Here is a 7,563-nt window from a genome sequence, read left to right as displayed (position 1 = left end):
ACAGCAGAATATTTATATATAGCACACTGTATATTTTCGGTCCCCTGACGATCGCAGGGTTTCCTGCTTCGGGAGGTGGGGGAGCAGGTATGTTCTGTAACAGACAGCCACTGATCCAGATGCCAAAAACTGGAACGGTGGCTTTTATTTAACCCCTTCCAGGCTGCACCGTGCAAATGAACAGACCAACGGCAACTCTGAATCAGGAGGGAGATCTGCAGTTGATGCGGCCTGTGATATTCCAGTAATCTCGGTGGGGGCTGACAGGCTGCAGGGCGCTATAGGTCCTCCTGTCCCCGTGTAACTGTACATGACCCCGGGGAAGAGGTGCGGCTTGGTTCACAGTGGTATTTTTATTTCCATTTTTCTGCTCCATTATAGGAGCAGAACGACAAAAATAATGGAGGCTCTTCCATCAAACGACACCTGAAGGACCCCACTGACTATAACGGGATCTGCTTTCCATTACAAAACCCGGCGAGCTGCGCCATTATGTCCCATATTTTTGATGCAATCTGCCATGAAGGCTCCTCGGATCCTCCGATACAGGTGTGAACGCGGCCTGATCAGTCACAGCTCTGTTTGTCACATACGGGGGTCTTTTTGTGAGAAGTTGATCGTTCGCCCGTCTAATCCCTTCTGCACCTAATTAGTCTGTTTTATTGGTGCCGTGACCCAGACATTTACCAGTGTCCGGCTCACAGCACCTGCGGAGCACTTCTCTAGCGATGCCGGTTACACGCCACAGTAATGGCGACTATAACTGTGTTATTGGCACATGACTGGGGGGCTCTTGTTACTGGCACATGATTGGGGGGTTCTTGTTGTTGGCACATGATGCGGGGGGGGCTCTTGTTACTGGCACATGATGGGGGGGGCTCTTGTTACTGGCACATGATGGGGGGGGCTCTTGTTACTGGCACATGATGGGGGGGCTCTTGTTACTGGCACATGATGGGGGGGGCTCTTGTTACTGGCACATGATGCGGGGGGGCTCTTGTTACTGGCACATGATGCAGGGGGCTCTTGTTACTGGCACATGATTAGGTGGCACTATGGGGGCATCTACTGAGGCAACAGTAGCATTTTATACTGGGATACATTTTGGTGGGTATTATGGGGGAGAGGGGAACTATGGGGTCACCTACGGGGGGCATTAAGAAGGGGTATTTTATACTTGCAAATTATGGGGGACACTAAGGGCATCTACTGGGGCACTATATATGGGGCATTTTATACTGGTACATTATGGGGGACACTAGGAGGAAGGGGGGAGAGGAGCACTATGGGGGCTTTACAGGGGGCACTATATAGGGGTATTTTATACTGGCACATTATGGGGGCACTATGGGGACATTAGCTCAACTGGGGGCATTACAAGGGGGTATTTTTGCACTGTCACATTATAAGGAGAATTATTTCTACTGGGGGGGGGGGGGGCATTATGGTGGGCTTTATTACTCCCCCATGGTATAACCCCCTAGTAGTAGCACCAGCCTCTCCCCGCTCTGCTATCCCTCTGCCCCTTCTCCAAATCCTTATTATGAAATCTTTCTCATTAGGATAAAACACAACATCAGCTCCGCTGAGCCCCCGGCCAAGTAACTGTAAGTTACACTGTGCCCCACAATATACAGTATACCTCTACACTGTGCCCCACAATATACAGTATACCTCTACACTGTGCCCCACAATATACAGTATACCTCTACACTGTGCCCCACAATATACAGTATACCTCTACACGGTGCCACACAATATACAGTATACCGCTACACTGTGCCCCACAATATACAGTATACCTCTACACTGTGCCCCACAATATACAGTATACCTCTACACTGTACCACACAATATACAGTATACCTGTACACAGTGCCCCACAATATACAGTATACCTCTACACTGTACCACTCAATATACAGTATACCTCTACACTGTGCCCCACAATATACAGTATACCTCTACACTGTAAAACACAATTTATAGTATACCTCTACACTGTGCCCCACAATATACAGTATACCTCTACACTGTGCCCCACAATATACCTCTACACTGTGCCCCACAATATACAGTATACCTCTACACTGTGCCCCACAATATACAGTATACCTCTACACTGTGCCACACAATATACAGTATACCTCTACACTATGCCACACAATATACCTCTACACTGTGCCCCACAATATACAGTATACTTCTACACTGTGCCCCACAATATACAGTATACCTCTACACTGTGCCACACAATATACAGTATACCTCTACACTGTGCCTCACAATATACAGTATACCTCTACACTGTGCCACACAATATACAGTATACCGCTACACTGTGCCCCACAATACACAGTGTACCTCTACACTGTGCCACACAATATACAGTATACCTCTACACTGTGCCACACAATATACAGTATACCTCTACACTGTGCCACACAATATACAGTATACCTCTACACTGTGCCCCACAATATACAGTATACCTCTACACTGTGCCCCACAATATACAGTATACCTCTACACTGTGCCCCACAATATACCTCTACACTGTGCCACACAATATACAGTATACCTCTACACTGTGCCCCACAATATACAGTATACCTCTACACTGTGCCCCACAATGTACAGTATACCGCTACACTGTGCCTCATAATATACAGTATACCTCTACACTGTGCCCCACAATATACAGTATACCTCTACACTGTGCCCCACAATATACAGTATACCTCTACACTGTGCCACACAATATACAGTATACCTCTACACTGTGCCCCACAATATACAGTATACCTCTACACTGTGCCACACAATATACAGTATACCTCTACACTGTACCACACAATATACAGTATACTTCTACACTGTACCACACAATATACAGTATACCTCTACACTGTGCCCCACAATATACAGTATACCTCTACACTGTGCCCCACAATATACAGTATACCTCTACACTGTGCCCCATAATATACAGTATACCTCTACACTGTGCCTCATAATATACAGTATACCTCTACACTGTGCCCCACAATATACAGTATACCTCTACACTGTGCCCCACAATATACAGTATACCTCTACACTGTGCCCCACAATATACAGTATACCTCTACACTGTGCCCCACAATATACAGTATACATCTACACTGTACCACACAATATACAGTATACTTCTACACTGTACCACACAATATACAGTATACCTCTACACTGTGCCCCACAATATACAGTATACCTCTACACTGTACCACACAATACAGTATACCTCTACACTGTGCCCCACAATATACAGTATACCTCTACACTGTGCCCCACAATATACAATATATCTCTACACTGTGCCCCACAATATACAGTATACCTCTACACTATGCCACACAATATACACCCTGTACAGAATTATTAGGCAAATGAGTATTTTGACCACATCATCCTCTTTATGCATGTTGTCTTACTCCAAGCTGTATAGGCTTGAAAGCCTTCTACCAATTAAGCATATTAGGTGATGTGCATCTCTGTAATGAGAAGGGGTGTGGTCTAATGACATCAACACCCTATATTAGGTGTGCATAATTATTAGGCAACTTCCTTTCCTTTGGCAAAATGGGTCAAAAGAAGGACTTGACAGGCTCAGAAAAGTCAAAAATAGTGAGATATCTTGCAGAGGGATGCAGCACTCTTAAAATTGCAAAGCTTCTGAAGCGTGATCATCGAACAATCAAGCGTTTCATTCAAAATAGTCAACAGGGTCGCAAGAAGCGTGTGGAAAAACCAAGGCGCAAAATAACTGCCCATGAACTGAGAAAAGTCAAGCGTGCAGCTGCCAAGATGCCACTTGCCACCAGTTTGGCCATATTTCAGAGCTGCAACATCACTGGAGTGCCCAAAAGCACAAGGTGTGCAATACTCAGAGACATGGCCAAGGTAAGAAAGGCTGAAAGATGACCACCACTGAACAAGACACACAAGCTGAAACGTCAAGACTGGGCCAAGAAATATCTCAAGACTGATTTTTCTAAGGTTTTATGGACTGATGAAATGAGAGTGAGTCTTGATGGGCCAGATGGATGGGCCCGTGGCTGGATTGGTAAAGGGCAGAGAGCTCCAGTCCGACTCAGACGCCAGCAAGGTGGAGGTGGAGTACTGGTTTGGGCTGGTATCATCAAAGATGAGCTTGTGGGGCCTTTTCGGGTTGAGGATGGAGTCAAGCTCAACTCCCAGTCCTACTGCCAGTTTCTGGAAGACACCTTCTTCAAGCAGTGGTACAGGAAGAAGTCTGCATCCTTCAAGAAAAACATGATTTTCATGCAGGACAATACTCCATCACACGCGTCCAAGTACTCCTCAGCGTGGCTGGCAAGAAAGGGTATAAAAGAAGAAAATCTAATGACATGGCCTCCTTGTTCACCTGATCTGAACCCCATTGAGAACCTGTGGTCCATCATCAAATGTGAGATTTACAAGGAGGGAAAACAGTACACCTCTCTGAACAGTGTCTGGGAGGCTGTGGTTGCTGCTGCACGCAATGTTGATGGTGAACAGATCAAAACACTGACAGAATCCATGGATGGCAGGCTTTTGAGTGTCCTTGCAAAGAAAGGTGGCTATATTGGTCACTGATTTGTTTTTGTTTTGTTTTTGAATGTCAGAAATGTATATTTGTGAATGTTGAGATGTTATATTGGTTTCACTGGTAAAAATAAATAATTGAAATGGGTATATATTTGTTTTTTGTTAAGTTGCCTAATAATTATGCACAGTAATAGTCACCTGCACACACAGATATCCCCCTAAAATAGCTAAAACTAAAAACAAACTAAAAACTACTTCCAAAAATATTCAGCTTTGATATTAATGAGTTTTTTTGGTTCATTGAGAACATGGTTGTTGTTCAATAATAAAATTAATCCTCAAAAATACAACTTGCCTAATAATTCTGCACTCCCTGTACAGTATACCGTTACACTGTGCCCCGCAATATACAGTATACCTCTACACTGTGTCACACAATATACAGTATACCTCTACACTGTGCCACACAATATACAGTATACCTCTACACTGTACCACACAATATACAGTATACCTCTACACTGTGCCCCACAATATACAATATACCTCTACACTGTGCCCCACAATATACAGTATACCTCTACACTGTGCCCCACAATATACAGTATACCTCTACACTGTGCCCCACAATATACAGTACACCTCTACACTGTGCCCTACAATATACAGTATACCTCTACACTGTGCCCCACAATATACAGTATACCTCTACACTGTGCCACACAATATACAGTATACCTCTACACTGTGCCCCACAATATACAGTATACCGCTACACTGTGCCCCACAATATACAGTATACCTCTACACTGTGCCCCACAATATACAGTATACCTCTACACTGTGCCCCACAATATACAGTATACCTCTACACTGTGCCACACAATATACAGTATACCTCTACACTGTGCCACACAATATACAGTATACCTCTACACTGTGCCACACAATATACGGTATACTTCTACACTGTGCCCCACAATGTACAGTATACCTCTACACTGTGCCACACAATATACAGTATACTTCTACACTGTGCCCCACAATGTACAGTATACCTCTACACTGTGCCACACAATATACAGTATACCTCTACACTGTGTCCCACAATATACAGTATACCTCTACACTGTGCCCCACAATATACAGTATACCTCTACACTGTGCCTCATAATATACAGTATACCTCTACACTGTGCCCCACAATATACAGTATACCTCTACACTGTGCCACACAATATACAGTATACCTCTACACTGTGTCCCACAATATACAGTATACCTCTACACTGTGTCCCACAATATACAGTATACCTCTACACTGTGCCCCACAATATACAGTATACAGCTACACTGTGCCCCACAATATACAGTATACCTCTACACTGTGCCACACAATATACAGTATACCTCTACACTGTGTAGTCTGTTCTATAAGCACCCTTGTTCTGTGGCGGCGGACAGAAAATAATCTGGAAGGGCCCCTCCCGAGACCAGGCTCTGGATCCGCCACTGCAAACCAGCCAATCAAATCTCCTCCAAAAAATTGAGCTGTCCAAAAAACCAATGCATGCTGGGAGTATTTATATGTGTTTGCAGTAACAGGTGAAACTAGAGGATGGTTCAGTTTTTTTTCACGTGCGTTGAAAACGCATGCAATCACGTGCGCGGAAAAACGCAATAACACAACACAGTCGCATACAAAACGGACAGCACACGCAAGCAAACTCGCCCGATTATCACTGAACGCATCCGGAACAAATCCGTCACGCTCGTGTGCAAGAGGCCTTATAGTTCCCATAGGGAACTATAACAGTCATCAGATTGCTTCTGTGCCTATAGAGCCCTTCCCACAAGCCGGGGCTCCATAGAAACTAATATGTCACACAGGAGGACGGGGGCTGCCGCATACACGCTCCCTGGCAGGTGGCGGTTGGAGCACACCCAGAGGCGCGCGCTTCTTGGCTTTAGGGCATCTGCAGGGTTGAAATTCTGAGACTGGCAGTTGTGCCAGGTACCTGCTGTTTTACGGCCATGGCGCGGCTGATCATGAAAGTGGGCGCCATTTTTAAATGCCGATGTAAATTTACTATTGGCAGTCAGAAATGGGTTAAAATAAAAATCATAAGCATCGCTGTGTCCAAAAACGATTCAAATATAAAAATATTTATCCCATACGGCGAATGGTACAACAGGAAAAAAAAAAATTAAATGGCTGATTCGCAGTTTTTTCATCACTTCATCTCCACTAAAAAATATTGAATATTGAATAAAAAGTGATTAAAAAGTCACAATAAAAACTACAGATCGTCCTGCAAAATACGAGCCTCACACAGCTCCATAGACAGAACTATAGAAAAACGGACGGGGTCAGAACATGGCGATGCACAGAAAAAAAACATTTTTCCCCAGTTATTGGGAAAGTACTTGACGCAGAGAATAAAGGGAACAGGTCAGTTTTACCGCATACGGAACGCCGTAAAAACAAAACCCGTGAAACTGTGGAGGAATTGCGTTTCTTTTTTTCCAGCGTCCTACTACATCGTATGCAATATTAAATGACGCCAATAGAAAGCGCAACTTGTCCCGCAAAAAAACAAGTCCTCCATGCTACGTGAACGGAAAAATAAAAAAAAATGTAAAAAAGTTATGGCTCCAGGAAGGCGGGGAGTGAAAAACGAAAAAAATAAATAAATAAAAAAATAATGAAAATTGCTGTGTCAGGAAAGGGTTAATGTGGCCACCCTGTCTATACCTGACATATGTAATGGGTTCTCTCACCCTGGGGTGGGCTTTTTCCCAGTGGGATAAGGAACCCCTCTGACCAAGAGAGAAAGAAGGGGAGGGGCCAAGACAAGTCACGTGGTTTTGAAGAAGGAAAAAAAAAAAAACAGCAACAGCCCAAGTAAAACCAGACCACGTGACGCGCCCTGTCCCAGCCCCGTTATCTTCTCTACCTAGCAGGGGGGAGTA

This window comes from Bufo bufo, chromosome 4 (genome assembly GCF_905171765.1).
Source record: "Bufo bufo chromosome 4, aBufBuf1.1, whole genome shotgun sequence".
Lineage (NCBI taxonomy): Eukaryota > Metazoa > Chordata > Amphibia > Anura > Bufonidae > Bufo > Bufo bufo.
The sequence above is the reverse complement of the archived record's forward strand: the minus strand, read 5'-3'. Positions refer to the sequence as shown.